Source organism: Rhinatrema bivittatum, chromosome 8, assembly GCF_901001135.1.
Source record: "Rhinatrema bivittatum chromosome 8, aRhiBiv1.1, whole genome shotgun sequence".
Classification (NCBI taxonomy): domain Eukaryota; kingdom Metazoa; phylum Chordata; class Amphibia; order Gymnophiona; family Rhinatrematidae; genus Rhinatrema; species Rhinatrema bivittatum.
Window position 1 is genome coordinate 12,816,262 of NC_042622.1, and position 16,510 is coordinate 12,832,771.

The following is a 16,510-nucleotide window of genomic DNA, read 5'->3' on the forward strand; positions in this document are numbered from 1 at the left end:
TGTACCAAAGAATAAACACAGCCAAATGTATCAGCCTTCACCTAGTGTACGAGATGCATGGAGTTATTTGCATCTTTTTCTCAGCTAAGCATTACAAGATGAACCTGAATGATGGCCAGAACATAGTTATCCAAATCTCTTGAAGGTTTCTAACACATACTAATTAGGGATGTGCCGAGAATACAATTGTTTTGCTTTTTTTGGTGTCTTTTGTTTACTCTGGTTTCAGTTGGTTCAATGTTTATTTTGCTTGTTTGGCACCTCTAGAGGTCCCTAGGTCCTTACATACGTTAACCAGCCAGAGGAAATATTATTATTTCTTAGCATTTGGATAGGAGGATCCACGACCAGTGGGTTATGCACCTCTACCAGCAGATGGAGATTGAACAAAGCTGACATCATGGTATAAATATCCTGCATTGACATCAGGCTGCCAGTATCTCCGTCTCCAGCAGATGGTGGATGTGCATCACTATTGGGGATTGCTTAGAAAAAAAAAAAGAAGAAATTAATTTGCCCTGCTCCTCCTGTGATAACTGAGGGAGGGACCATAAGGTGTTTTCCTGAGCTGATACCTTCAGATCCCTCCCTCAGATGAGTGCCTTTGTCCAGTAGCTGATTTTGGGTCGGCATGGATTTAGCTGAAAATAAATAAGTAAGGAGGAGATGATTTAGGGATTCATCTCCCCTTGGCGCACTGATCTGATGTCCATTGTCGCCTTGGAGAGCTTGGAGAGTGAGCAGCCTTCTGGGCTAGGCCCTGATCTCGGGCTTGTTCACCGCAAGGCAGGCCTCCGCGGCATTCACGCGCTTTTATCCTCTATGCATAAGGCTGTCCTATTCAGGTACTTTGGTTCGCACTTTTGTGCCCGGTTGTGCACCTTCCTGGGCACTCAGTTGGGCGCATAGGGCTCCTTCCTGGGCGCTCAGTGCTCAGATGCACATTGGTGCACTTAATGATGCCAAGGCGGGTGCTCAAGTTGCATACAAAGTGGAGTGCCCAGATAGGTGCTCAGTTGAGCGTCTACCTGAATAATGTATTAGGCACCTAATTTTTTCAGCACCTATTGCAAGCACAGCTGGCCGCATAGTTCTAAGATACCTGTTGGATCTTACTGAAAGTTTAAGCGCCTTAACCTTTGTGCTGCTTCCCATATTTTGGCATCTCAGCCTGCTGTCCCCTCTAACTTGTGTCAGCACCATTTGGAGGCTCAGGGAGAGTTATCTGTCTGATTTAGCTAAGCCCAGTCCTTCCCAGCATGATGTGGGAATGAATTAAAAAAAAAAATAAAAGCTGCCAGAGGTTTCGCCTATATTTGAGGCTCCCCTAACTGGTTCGTCAGAGGGGGGAAGGTAGCTGAGTGGGCACAGAACCTGATTTTGGCATGGACCCCTCTACCTTTCTTGGGTGGACTTTCTTCAAGTGCAGTTGGCTCCAGCCATCTTTACAGATCAGGCTTGCAGGCTGCGGTTCCCACACGCCTGGTGCTGCGGGTGAGCTTCTGAGTATGTGTAGGCCTGGTGCGGGTCTCACCGATAGGGACCCAGATAGCTATGGATTGATGAAGCTGATCCTTACTCCCTGGAGAAAAGAAAAAAAAAAATCCTCCGGGGCTGGAAACCGTATAGGACTATGTTGCGTTTCTTCCACAGAGATGAGTTACCGGCTCTGAATTCCCAGACATTGAAGCTACCGGGCGGGGCCAGGGGCTAATTTCGTTTCTGAGCCAAAGAAAGATCCCATTTTGACTTTCTTGGCATAAAGCCTCATGTTTCTTCCCTAATATGGAGGCTATTCAAGAATTGATTGATATTGAACGGGGCACCCCGGAAAGCTAAATTTTGAAGGGGAACAATCCGGCTTGTTGAGAGAGCAAGTGCGCTTCCGAAAGTGGATGCGCTTGTGTGTGCTGTCACCAAGCGGACGACCATCACCACAGGCCATCCTTTAGCAGGCCTCGAAGCGGTGGCAATGAGTTTGCATACAGCTTCTTGCTCGCTCTTGATTCAGGAAGTCGATGAGTTTGATGCGAATTCCAGGGCAGTGATGTAACCGGCAGATGCCGGCTGTGATCTGGCCCGCACTTCGGCAAGCTAGGGCTCAGGAATTGGTTGGCTGATACAATCTCAAAGTCTGAGCGCACGAAATTACCCTTTAAAGAATCACTCTTGTTTCAAGTGAGTGGAAAAAAAAAATTGGCCAATAAGTGGGGAGAGTCTCAGGTTCCTCAGTTACCAGAGGATAAGAAGTAGATGCTGCACTCCTTCGGCACAAGAGGTCATGCTATGGGTTTTCAGATGATTTCGACCCTTCAGAGGAGGGGCTTCTCAGATGATTTGGCCCTTGGGTAGGTCTCAGTCCTTTCATTCCAGGCAGCCTGGAGGCACAGGCTCGGGTAGTGGTGTGTCCCCTGAGCCACTCAATGCAGGTGTGCTGACCCATCCCCGGGAACAGGAAATGGGGGGGGGGGGGGGGGGGGGGGGTGTCACCTGTATCTTTTTATTGGAGGTGGGTCAAGATCATGAGTTCTGCAGGTGATAAGAGATGGCTAAGCTCTAGAGTTTCTCAGTGTCCCTCGGGACATTTCATAGAGTCTCCCTGTAACTCTCCGCAGAAGACAAGCAATGGAGTGTATGCTGTCAAGGTTCCTCAGCCTGCAGGCTGTAGTTCCAGTGCCCATATTACAAGAAATTATGGGCCGGTATTCCATTTATTTCATTGTGCCCATGATTGAGAGCTCCTTTCATCCCATCCTAGAACTCAAGGGAGTCAACAGTCATCAGTCATTGCAGGTGACTCGTTTTTGCATGAAAGCCTGACACTCAGTGATAATGGCAGCACAGTCGGGGGAGTTTGACTTCTCTGGATTTGTCAGAGGCATATTTTCTATTCTCATTCGTTTGGAGCATCAACAGTTTCTGCTTTGGGGTGACATCTGTTTTGAGTGCTACCATTCTGTTGGTCTCAGTGCCCAGAACCTTTCCAAGGCTATGGTATTGGTTGCGGCGGTGTAGAGAAAAGATGGTATTCTGGTTCATCCGTACTTAGATGACTGGCTGATTTGGGCCAAGAGTCTGGAAGAGAGCCTTCAGGTCTCTCGCAAGGTGCCTTCTTACTACAGGAACTAGATTGGGTGATGAACTTGGCAAGGGCAATCTACAGCCATCCCAGATACTGGGAGTATCTTGGGGTTCGGTTGACATGAAGCAAGGCAGGGTTTCCTGCCGAAGACAGCCTTTAGCAGCTGTTGGTGCAGTTGCGATTGACAACAATATGCCCAAAAGTGTGGTCCTATCAACAGGTGTTACGGTTGATGAATGCCACCCTAGAGGAGGTTCCTTGGGCAAGGGCACATGTGCACCCTCTTCAGCACACTCTGCTGGCTTGTTGGTATCCACAATCTTAGGTCTATTCGATATGGCTTTGCCTACTGGTGGAGATCAGCATACATTTGCTGTGGTGGTTGCAAGCGGACATCTAAGAAATGGGGTTTCTCTACATCATTGGACTAGCTAGTACTCTCGATGGAAGCGAACCTCTAAGGTTGGGGGGCTAGTTGTTGAGAGTGCAAGAGCATTGGAATACAGACGAGTCTCTTTGGAGGATCATTCGGCTGGAAGTCTAGGCCATCCAGTTGGAATGCTTACATTTCATTGACTGATTGCAGGGTCAAGTAGTCTGACAACAGTGGCTTACATCAATCGCCAGAGAGGAACAAAAGCCAGTATGTGTCACAGGAAATAGCCTAACTCATGGAATGGGCAGAAGTGCATCTTCAGGAGGTCTTAGCCTCACACATTGCAGGAAAAGACAATGTAAGAGCGGACTTTCTCAGCAGGATAGTCTGGACCCAGGAGAATGGGAATTATCAAACGAGGCATTCCTGCTCATAATGGACAACTGGGGCCTCCCATTTCTAGACCTGCTGGAGACATTTCACAATGCGAAGGTTCCTTGCTTTTTCAGTTTCAGGAGACATCAAAGGTACTTGGGCATCCATGCCCTCATGCAGGAGTGGCCAGAGGGCAAACTCCTATATGCTTTCCCCCATGGCCCAGGTTGGGCAGAAGGATTTGAAAGATCGAGTTATACCATAGGGATGGTGCTTTTGGTGGTACTGGATTGGCCCAGGAGATTGTGGTATGCAGATTTGCGAAGACTCCTGATGGACTCTGATTACCCGGTTCCAGAGTTCTGATATGGCAGGGGACTGTTCTTCATGAAGATCCACTTGATATTTCTCTTAGTATGGCCCTTGAGAGGGCTAGTTGCTGAAGCATGGATATTCCACGTAGTAATTGACACCTTGCTATGAGTGAGAGAGTTCCTCCACTGCCTTAGCCGAGTGCAGGTTGGCGAGTGTTTTGAGGCTTGGAATTTTTGCAGGTTGGATTGAGTAAGGTGTTGGCTCTTAAATCATGAAGGCAGAGGTGGCCATTCTTGCCTGTTTGATGTCAAGTGGATAGTTGACCCTTGTTGGCTCATCCAGGTTTGGCTCATTTTTTCTTTTTAAAAAAAAAAAAAGGGGGGGTGAAAGCATCTTAGACCTCCCCTGCAGTTGCCGGTGTCCTTATGGAATCTTATCTGGATTTTCTGGCAGGTCCCTCTTTTTTGTCCGCTGCATATTTATTTATTTTATTTATTTAATTTTATAGCCTTCTTGAGGTTCTTTCTGAAAACGGTGTCCTCGTGGCAATTGTAGAGTCTCCAAACTGCAGGCTTGCTTGAGAAGGCACAGCTCCAACATGAGTGAACAGGTAAATGCAAATTGGTTATTTACTCTCACAACCGATTTGCATTTACCCGTTCCCTCCACTCATTTTACAGATCTCTATCATATTTCCCCCAGCCGTCTCTTTTCCAGGCTAAACAGCCCCTAACCTGTAGTCCTTTCCTCATGTGGCAAGACTTCCCAAACTTTTAGCCAGTGTGACCCACTTTAGCACATGAAGAGTCACATGACCCCAGAGTTCAACTTAAACAAATTAGCAGGCGTGTGGTTCCTTCTATCAATCACTCCATTCTCACTCTCCCTACAGTCCAATGATTCCTCTTTCAACCTCCACCCTCCAGGCGATCCTTTTTCTTAATCTCCACCTCTTCCTTAACCTCCTTTCCTGTGGGAGGAGGACCCCCTCTGTCAACCTCCACCCTTCTTACATCCCCCAGGCTGATCCTGTCATCCCAAGCCCTTATTAAAACCCCAAAGATCTTTAGTCATGTCTTTCCTCTCACCCCCCCATCTCTCAATTCTTATCTCTTCTCTCACACACACCTCTGCTGATGATCTCTCACATTCCACAACTTTTACGTCCCCTAGACCTCCTTCCATTATTCCTCCTCTCTCGTCGTCCACAGTCACTCTCCACCAGATCCAACCCTCAAATCTTCTGCACTGATCCCCCCCTTCAAACATCCGCCTGTCAGAAGCAACAAATTCTTTTGGGCCCCAGGCTGAAAGTGAATGAGAACTGGTGGGAAGAGAGGGCAGGCTGCTTTCAGGGCCAACATTTTTCTGTTTGGTGGATGAGTGGAAAGGAGCAGTGGCAACCTCTAGTGGCTTATGCACACTTGGTTCTCTCTGCTCATGGTTGGTCCCAAACCTGATGGTGATCTACAAGCAGTAACCTCATTAGTAAGGAAAATTAGCTTGGGCCTGTGAGCTAGTGCAATCTCTCAGACCCCGCAGTGGCCCCAATCCCACCTCCTGCAGACCTTCCTCTTACCACAGAAACTCATGCAAGGGCAGTACCACTTCAGGTCCCGAGTGTGTGCAGACGCATAGGCCCCAAACTGACTTCCTTCCTCTACTAATATTGCATGCTGCTGGTACCTAAAGAACACAGTTGTTTGAGGCACTTGTGACCTCGTTTGGGGTCCCGACCCATAGTTTGGGAAGCCCTGTCAGAGGAATCATTCCATTCCCTTTATCATCTTGGTCGCCTTTCTCTGTACCTTTTCTAACTCTGCTGTATTTTTCTTGAGATGCGGTGACAAGAACTGCACACAGTACTCAAGATGAGGTCGCACCATGGAGTGATACAGAGGCATTAGGATATTCTCTGTTTTATTCTCCAGTCCTGTCCTAATAATCCCCAGCAGTCTCCCAGTTTTGCAAGGTCCTCTTGCAATTGAACCCCTAGGTGGAAAAACTGTTATTAGACTCAAAGAGTTCATATCTCAAAATTTGGACCCTAAGAAGTTAATTTTCAAAGGAGTTACACATGTAAATGTAACCTACTATCATAGCAATTTTCAATCACCATTTACACGAGTAAATCCTATGGCATATTTTACAGCAATTTTCAAAAGCCCACTTACACAGGTGTAAAGTGCATTTGCACTTGTAAAACCCAATTTTAAGTATGTAAATACTTTTTGAAACCAGGCCCTAATGGCTCAGTTTTCAGCACACCAAACCTTTTTAAGAGCCCAGGATCCCCTAGGTGGGGAAGATCGGCTTCAAGGCCGTTTTATATTATTTCCTTGCAAACCCCTCTAAGTGTCTCTCGTCAAGTCTTGAAAAATATCACCCATGATCTCCCAACATAGGGGCCGATGCAATACCGTGCGCTAGCCACTGTGCATGGCTTAACGATTGGACGCGCGTCCATAACCCCTGATCCAATAGGGGGATTAACGCGGCCAAAACGTGCGTCTAAATCACTGCATAGCTAACACCCGGTAATCAGATGTAAATTCATGTGCTTGAGGCTAATCCCCCACAATGCAATACATTTTCCGCGACCAATGCACCCTTGCAACGCAGCAAATTTTATGCCATCCCCTGGGCTAGCATAAAGGTCCTATCACCACTCAACGGCACATATTCCCCCTCAGCCGTCTCTTGCTCCAAGCTGAAAGTCCTAACCTCGTCAGTCTTTTCCTCATAGGGGAGCTGTTCCATTCCCCCTTATCATTTTGGTAGCCCTTCTCTGTACCTTCTCATCGCAATTATATCTTTTTTGAGATGCGGCGACCAGAATTGTACACAGTAATCAAAGTGTGCCTATACAGTAAAATGGATTGTGCTTCATGGACGCGGGTTTGGACGCGGCTTGCATTTGCATGCCATTTAAATAGAGTATCGAGCGGTATGTGATCCGAACTGTGCATGCGGCAAACGCGGGTGCGCCCGGCCCTAACGCACCTCTTTCTACCCGCACCTTACTGTATCGGCCTGAGTGACAGGTCAGAAGCAGAGAAGCCATTACCAGGAAGCCTTGGATCAGTGTGCACACAGCATTACTACATTATGTCTAAGTTTTACAATGTGATTTCAGCCATTGAAGAAACTTGACGTTTCTTCCTTAAAAAGGCATTGATCAGTAACCCTGTTGTAGAGCTTGGCGGATATCTATTGCAGTGCTGGCTTTGGCCATGCGGGCAATATCCAGAAAGCCTTTCAGGGCACTGCTATTTATTTATGTATGAACATCTGATATTCTGCATTTTCCTAAGCTAAGTCTCAAGGCAGAATACAATCAAAAGTTCTAACAAAAAGTTCTCAGTAAAGTGCAGGTACCCCGGGGGGCGGTAGGGGAGGATGCAATCCTTCCTTACATTCTGCACTCTCACTGTATGCAAGATGTCACCGCATGATGATGGATTTGCATGCATGACAAAAGCCTGTAGATGCAAAGGTGAGTGGCAGGACCTGCGTGAGAGAAAGTAAAAAATGTGAATCTAAAAATAACTAGGGAAAGAAAAAAAAACACAAACAAAACTTACTTTGCATTTTTCTTTTTGTTTTCTAAATTTTAGCATGCAGCAAATCATTTTACCGTGTGCTAAACCACAAAAAGTGTTTTTCGTGTTGTCTCAGATTGAAAATGATATGAAACAGATGTTGTCCATGATCGCACATTCCGAATGGAAATGAAGGCAAGCCCGATGCTGTATTATAAGCTACAAAAACGCAGGCACTGGAACAGGCCACAGCGTGGCCCTGGCCTAGAACAGAGACAGTGATCGGTATATAGGGAACCTCATTGGAACTTTACTTTGTTATTTTAGTGTTGTGGGTAATGGAGGCGGCTTGGAAACAGCCAGCGTTAAAAGGAGGCAGACTCCGCCTGTTTCCTTAAGTGCAGTTTATTTACAGCTTACCTTGAAGTTCAGGTATCTTATAAATATTGGGCATCACACATAGCTCTTAGCATTAATCTTGGTTCCTGCCTGACCCTCTGGGGCCTCTGTTTGTGGTTAGGCTGAAGGGAATCTCCCCGAGCCCAGAATCCCTTGTAGGGCTCATCCTGAAGGGAAATCTGGCTGGATCTCTGGGCCACTTTCAGGGTAGTTTTCTGATACTTTACCCTTATGAAGGGGGTATAAGAGGATTTCCTTTAGCTAAATTTCCCGTTTTCCTGAAGCATAGCTAACAGCTCACTACTATACTGTGCACTGGCTCAATCTGTGAGGGGACTGCGTTTCTGAAGGCATCCATAATCCCCGATGCAAAACAGGTGTTAGGGCGTCCAATCGCGTGTGGGTGGGTAACGATTGCATGCCCCCCATAAAAAAAAAAAAAAAAAAAAAAAAAAAAAAGGAGCATGCCCGAGGCACACATTTTTACTCAGCAAAATGAACGCCTGCCCAGCAGCAGGCACTAATTTTGGAGGAGCCCAAAAAGTGTGCAGAAAAGCAGCAGATACTGCTTTTCTGTTCTTCCTCAGATTTAATATCCTAGCGATATTACGTTTTGGACATTTCTCATTTTTTAGTTCCCCTAAAAAAAATAATTTAAAAAAAAAAAAAAAAAAGTGTGCCCCCTGGACAGGTTAGGAAAACGGCTGACAGCCACCTCTCCTGGGCACCCGCTACTGCCATTGCCCCTAGCACCTCCTTTTTACTGGGGCAGACCATCTATTTTGCATTGGGCACCCAGGAGAAAGGGGGATAGATGCGCGTTAAGGGAGCAGGTGCTCAATCACGAAAGCCCCTTTAAACGCTTGCCGATGTTGCAACGGCCTGTAAGAGTTTCAAAATTGTCAAAGCGTCTCCCAAAAGTGTGACTGGGAGTAGCGCTCAGTGCTGACTTGAGAGAGAGTGAGCCTGGTCAGGTCTGCAGGCTGATGAGCGGGGGTAAAAGATCAGCAGGCAAGGGGAGGGGGGGGGGGGGGCTAGGTGTCTGGGGCAGATCTGTGCTAGCTACAAGCGTCTGTTTCAGACCAAGATAACTATTTTCCTTTTCTGCCAGATATCTCCTAAACATCTGTCTTTATAAAAGAGTAGATGTTTCAGTTTTTTTACTCTCCAGAGGCCAAAACCAATGTGGGCAAATTGAGTCCTTAATGCATGCTATCAAGTCATTTAACCAATCACTGATCCTCCTTACTTTATAACAACCCTGCTGTCAAATGTGTTGGGCTCCTGTAAAGTGTTTAACCTGACATAGTTACTTCCCTCATGACTTCCTACCTGTTGTAAAATAGATTTACACTGACAACAGCACTAGGGCGAGTCTTGCTAAACTGCTCGCATATTTACAGAGTGGAAAACAAGTGACTGGGACACCATTAAATTTGTTCAGATTGACAGCCAGCACGCTCGGAAACGAGAATAATCCGAAGACCCGGGAAGCCGTCTGTTTGGTATTTCTTCAGGATCTTCGTGAACACTTCCAGCGTCTGCCCCGTTAAACCAGTTGGCGTTCTAGATAACCTCAGTTCAAGCAGCTCCTGCCTTTCTTATGACCAAAATGCCAACTTTGCCCCCCCTCCTGCTTCTCCCCTCCCCAAATTATTTCTAAAACAGAAAAAGGAGTGATGCCCCCAGCCACCTCACTTCACATAAAATTTGATATTGCTAGGTCGAGCCCTTCCAAAGTTATACCAGAAGAAGCTAATTAAAAAAAAAAAAAAAAAATGTATATATACACACACACACACACACAACCTCAGACTGGGTCACAATCCAGACTCTGCAATCTCACAAGCAACCTCTACATTTTATGCAGTTTGTGATCAGGGAAATGTACAGAAAGAGTCTTGATGGAGAATGCCATGACCTAAACGATGTGGTTTTAATGATCAGTGTTGATATTGGGAAGGATATATAAGATAGATCCAAATTCTTGGCGCTTTCATGTATAATTCTGCTTACCCCCACTTTGTAAAATGTCCTGTAATATATGTGAATTACAGATCTCTTTACATATGAATTCAGTTAGATTTGCAAGGTTTGGCATGAAGCAGCAATCCAGTTCTGATAGGAACAGGCCTGTTCCCAGAGCTACAGAATGGGAGAAAAGACTTAAGGGTCAGTTTAAACAAAAAAACGGCTGTACAAGACTGATGATGGGCTAATTTTAACCAATTATCTGTAGGGAAATTTTCCGCAGAATGTAACTGGCTAGGTTTTCGGCTGAAAAGTCTCCAAAATCCAGCTAAACGCAAATGTCTCCAGTTAGCCTTCAGCCAGCTGTGTTAGCTGCTTGAACTCTGCCACTTAGTGCCAGCAGGCTCGGCCATAAAACACCTCCTGGGCAGGCCTTTGGCGCTGCCCATCTCTTACCCTGCTAAATGCATGCACCTTGCGCATTTTACAGCTTCTCCAGTTTAGCCAAACAGCGAGGGCCTTTGTCAACCTTTTTGAGAATCCACGCCCGAGTGAGCGAGCCGGCAGCAGTGAGGGGTTAACTAACACAGACGTCTGGTCCAGGGCATGCAGTAAGCACCCCGGAGATTCAGCACCATCCAGACCTTCTCCTGTCTTGCAACTATCCCGGTGCCAAGCACAGCCTGAATGCTGAAAGAGCAGCTCACTGTTTCTGAGCACTTTAAAGAACAAAACGCAAAGGTGCCTGCAGTACCGACTTTCATAGGAGGGATAAGTTCACTCCCTATCTTACGGGTCCTAATTTAAGGCAAAGAGCTGCTGCTCGGGTCAATGGTTTTGCTCCCAGTGCCTTGCAGTGCTCTTCTGCCAAACTATGCCTGGCATTTAATCTTGAAATGAAGGGAGGGAGAGTCCCAGATTGTTCTGGACCTCAGACGTCTGCTGGAATTGCGACAGAAAGCCCTATTTGGCTCGTCCCACACAGAAAAAGTAACTCTTGGAGGACAAATTTACGTAAGAGTTTAATTGGTTTCTTGGTGCAGCGAATTTGCTGTTCTTTCAGATCTCGGTGGGTACCCGGAAATGATCATGGTTATCCTCTATGGTATCTGCCCAGCTCGCTCGGATCCTGCAGGCAGCGTTCCTACAGACAGGGTACAGTACACAGCACTGTACAGCTAACTAGTCAAGACAGGCAGACAGCAAGAGGCTTTAAATTAAGAGGGAGGCCATGCTTGCAAAAATAAAATAAAATAAACTGGGTGGCTTAGAGATGGGAGGTGATGGAGTCGAGTTTCTGTAAGAAAGTGCCAGTGGGGTGGAGAGCTGCGATTAGGGGGCATGGATTTGTTTCCAACCAGAAGGAACCGCCTGGATAAATTTAAGACGCACACCTCTACCCGCCTCGGTCCTAGGAAACACAGGCAGGTTTTGCTGCCGTTCCTCTTGGCATGCCAAGAAAAGAGGACGAGCAAACAAAAACCGAAATCAGCCCCCAGAGCAGAGTGGAGGTTTCTGCCAGGTCTGCAAGCCGGCACCTTTAAGCTGCTGCTTCCTTCCCCCCCCCCCCTTGGGAAACGGTGGGGGGTGGAGGGCACCACTGACCCCCAACCGGTCCCTCTAAGAAGGGACCGGTTGGGGGTCAGTGGTGCCCTCCACCCCCCACCGTTTCCCAAGGGGGGGGGGGAAGGAAGCAGCAGCTTAAAGGTGCCGGCTTGCAGACCTGGCAGAAGCCGATGGGGGATGACTCCTGCCCCCGCCGGCATGGGCACCAAGCCGGCAGGGGCAGGAGTCATCCCCCATCGCTTCGGCCTCACCAGGTCCCCATTTAAGGAGGGGGAGGGGGGCTGATTTCATTATTATTTTGTCAAAACATGTGGCGATTTTGTGTACAATTCTCCGCACCCCACCACCTTCACGATATAAAGCCCAAATTGTAACCCAGACGGAGGAGCACTTCAGCTGGCTTAAGCAGGTCTCTGCAAGCAAGTGACCTGCACTGAAAGATGAGGGAATACAGGGGGCTGCAAGCACTAAACAATCTATAAGAGGAGGAGGAGAAGGGGGTGTGGGCAGTTAGAGGAGGGAGTGCCGGGGAGGAGAGAGCCTTCTGGGGACATAAACTGACAAAATACTCTGCCCTTCCCCTCTCCACCATTTCAGAAATGGGTAAAATCCTCTCAGCAACACTAAAAACTTTAACCCCCTCTCCCCCTTCCCTGAGAATTCCTGTATCTTCCCCCCCCCCCCCCCCCCACTCTCACCCTGTCCATGATGTTGCAGGGAGGGGGAAGGAGCTGGGTCCTGCTTTCCAGATGGTGCCGGCTGGCCCTGAGCTTGGCTTGTACAAGAACATGGGAGCAGCCTCGGGGCCAGGGGGGACCCCAGCTCATTCCTGCCCCAGCTCGACCCCCGCAGATGGGCTGAGATCAGGTCCAGAAGGGGGTAGTATTTTTATTTCTGTGCTGCCTTTCGTTGGCAGGGAGCGAGGGGAACTGTTTTTTTTTTAATTTTTCATTCGGTTTTTCTTTTCTTTTGCTGTTTTATTTCAGTTCAGTTGAATGAAACAAACCAAAACAGAGGGGAGGACTAATTGATCATCTTTCTAAAGGCAGAAAGGTCAACAGTGGAGTGGCCCAGGGATCTTTATTGGGTCCAGTGCTGTTTAACGTATTCGTTAGTGGGCAGGGGGAGGAAGGAAGTAACCCAAGTGAGGCGATCAGATTTGAAGATAACAAAATTCTACAAAGTTGTTAAAACAGAAGGGGATGGCAAGGGAATGCAGAAGGAGCTTGTGCGAGAGTAAGGGACTGGACAGCGGAATGGCAGACGAAAGTTAATAGGGAAAAGAGCAAAGTGATGCACTGCTGTCCAGATAACCAAGGCCCACCGCAGCTCCTTCATCCACCACTGTTCTCATCTCCCTAAGGAACTCTGCTTTGTCTGACCGCATCTTCCCTTTATCAAAGCATATTTTATTTCCCCACTGCTGAAGTTAGAGCAAGACCCCATATTTCCACAGAGAGGGAAAAAAAAAAAAAAAAAAGAGGCGGGAGAAACTGAAAAGTACGCTCAGAAGGAGTCTTCATGGGCTGGACTGCCTGCACTGCATTAATCATAAGATAAGGCTGTTTGATGTTTTCATCAGTTTTATGGCATGATGTTTAATAGCTATTTTATTTTAGGAATAATGTTGTTTTATTGTTCCTTGCCCTAAGCACACAAGTCCTAAAGTGAATTAAACAAACAATAAATAAAATGGTTACTGGCACTGCAGGATGCTTAAGAGCCTCAAACAGTTCCAAGCTTTTCCTGTGTGCATGCACAGCCGAAGAAGGAAGCTATCTCACATTCAACACCATCTTTTTTTGTTGGTCCAATAAAGGGAATCGTGACCTGCAGCGGTAACAGTAAGTACAGTGACCATCATGCCCTGAAGAAGCTGGGTAGCAGTGTAGGTCAGGGGACATGCGTTTAACTCTCGGCTCTTAACCTACCAGAACCCAACATAATCCACTTCTCGTTTTATGGATCCTGTGTGGGAACGGTAGCAGAGTTGGTGGACCATGAATCTGGGGAAGGCCCTTTCAGTTCTGCTCCGACCTGAGCCCAATCCCTACTCAGGCCAGAGAATTGGATACAGAAAGGGAAACGCCAGTGCCTCTCAAAGGTCTCTGAAAACTGATGCCCTGCAGTTCCACTGCACCACTCCCATCCTGCCTACTCCTTTTATTTTCATTTCAATAAAATTGAATCTGATGTGTCTCAGATGTTTCTGTTAATAGTTGCCCGTTACAATAGTCACAATGAAATATTGTCTTATACTTACCAGATTTGGGCCCAGGGACCGCTCTGCCCCTTCAGTAAGAGGAGCCTGTGTAAGAAAAAAAAGAAAGTAGTGAGGGAGGCATGGACGTGCTAGCCAGCAATAACAGCCAGGGATCTAGGTAGAAACAGTATATTATAAAAAAAAAAAAAGACACTTACAAAGCTTCGAAGCAAAATATTAGAGAGCCCATTTCACTTAGAAATATTTAGGAACAAAGAGGCATTGTAGAAATGTTACACCCAAAACAAGAATTGTAAAACTATGCGGGGAGTGCCTCAGTTCTTTTACACTAATGAATCCTGACAGCAGAAGAATGAAAATATCATATTGCAGTTCAGGTGAAAACAAGTCCATGCTCCATGGGAAAAATCTCGTGTGCTTACTTTGTTTCACTTTTTATTCTAACAATATGAACAACCAGTGCCAATATAATGACCCATTCAGTCTAATCCAATACCAGGCCCCAAATACAGGCTTGATAGGTTAATTACTGCTAAAAAAAAAAGTGATTGTGTGTCACAAACCTTGATAATGTTCAGCAGAAGTTTTCAGTCACCTCCATGTGCCCTCTTGATAGCTTCTGCATAAGCTGCAAATTCCCTTGAGGTTTAAAATGCCTGCCTAGTAAAGGTCACACAATCGTTTGCAAAGTTCAGGGTAATTTTGAGGAAACCGATCCACAAGGTGTTGAGACAGCAGAAATGGTGGTCCTGTCTCTCTCTCACCAGCAGCCAAGGAATGGCCTAGTGCAGGGGCTTCCCAAACTGTGGGTCGGGACCCCAAATGGCATCGCAAGTGCCCCAAGCAGCAGCATTAACAGTGGCCTGCGAGCCAGTGGACCGTCGCAAGCCCTGCGTGGATTTCTGTGGTGGCAGGAAGAAGCCCGTGAGCTGCCAGTGGACCGTCGCAAGCCCTGCGTGGATTTCTGTGGTGGCAGGAAGAAGCCCGTGAGCTGCCAGTGGAGAGTCGCAAGCCCCGCGTGGACTTCTGTGGTGACGGGAGGAAGCCCGTGAGCTGCCAGTGGACCGTCGCAAGCCCCGCGTGGATTTCTGTGGTGACGGGAGGAAGCCCGTGAGCTGCCAGTGGACCGTCGCAAGCCCCGCGTGGATTTCTGTGGTGACGGGAGGAAGCCCGTGAGCTGCCAGTGGACCGTCGCAAGCCCCGCGTGGATTTCTGTGGTGACGGGAAGAAGCCCGTGAGCTGCCAGTGGACCGTCGCAAGCCCCGCGTGGATTTCTGTGGTGACGGAGGAAGCCCGTGAGCTGCCAGTGGACCGTCGCAAGCCCCGCGTGGATTTCTGTGGTGACGGGAAGAAGCCCATGAGCTGCCAGTGGACCGTCGCAAGCCCCGCGTGGATTTCTGTGGTGACGGGAGGAAGCCCATGAGCTGCCAGTGGAGATTCGCAAGCCCCGCGTGGATTTCTGTGGTGACGGGAGGAAGCCCGTGAGCTGCCAGTGAACCGTCGCAAGCCCCGCGTGGATTTCTGTGGTGACGGGAGGAAGCCCGTGAGCTGCCAGTGGACCGTCGCAAGCCCCGCGTGGATTTCTGTGGTGGCGGGAAGAAGCCCGTGAGCTGCCAGTGGACCGTCGCAAGCCCTGCGTGGATTTCTGTGGTGGCGGGAAGAAGCCCGTGAGCTGCCAGTGGAGAGTCACAAGCCCTGCGTGGATTTCTGTGGTGACGGGAAGAAGCCCGTGAGCTGCCAGTGGACCGTCGCAAGCCCTGCGTGGATTTCTGTGGTGACGGGAGGAAGCCCGTGAGCTGCCAGTGGACCGTCGCAAGCCCTGCGTGGATTTCTGTGGTGACGCTTAGAAGCCCGTGAGCTTGCACTGGCCCCCGTGCTCCCTTTCATTTCTAACGCTGCTGCTTGCAGGTCGGGGGAGGGGAGGGCTGCGTGCACAAGCCACTAAAGATTGCCTTGCCTTCTCTATCCTCGGGCACCCCTGAACCGATCTATGACTGCCATGACTATAATAACTCACCATGGTTTTCCAGTTGACATACCACATCCCTGATTTGGCTTCTGACGATACATTAATCAGTCCCGAGCTTTATGAACTGACACTATTTAGTCAGGAACATTTGATATTATTACAGCCCTGAGTATACGATATTTATATATATATTTATTTATTTATTTAAAAACTTTTATATACCGGTATTAGTATGCACACATCATACCGGTTTACAATGTAACTTTAAAGGTAGAAATTACAATGAACAGGGAGGGCGAACAAGGAGGAGTATACAAAGAGCAGGAGGTGGAGGAATTAAAGCAATAAATAAAAACTGCAACGGACTATTTACAGGAATATACAAGGCGTAGGCAAGATACTTGCAGAAGTCGGTGTACTTAATCAGGGTAGGCTTGTCGGAAGAGCCATGTTTTAAGTTTTTTTCTGAACTTGGCGTAACATGGCTCTAGCCTGAGAGTGGTAGGGAGGGCGTTCCATTGTTTAGGGCCTGCAATGGATAGTGCACGGTCCCTAGTAGAGGAGAGGTGGGCTTTTTTCAAAGGGGGAATGGAGAGGGTGCCTTTGTTGACAGTGCGAGTGGGTCGTTCAGTGCGTATAGGACGAAAGGGTTCATCCAACCAATTGGAATTGTGCGAGTGGATGGACTTGT

General features: G+C 47.7%; 1 protein-coding gene across 1 annotated transcript in view; it reads right to left on the reverse strand.

Annotated features, from left to right (window-relative positions):
* SLCO4A1 (solute carrier organic anion transporter family member 4A1) overlaps window positions 1–16,510 on the reverse strand; it is a 127,429-nt gene that overhangs the window by 106,925 nt on the left and 3,994 nt on the right. The window contains 1 exon segment of the mRNA XM_029612402.1: window positions 13,890–13,934. The gene's annotated coding sequence lies outside the window, so the exon portion shown is untranslated.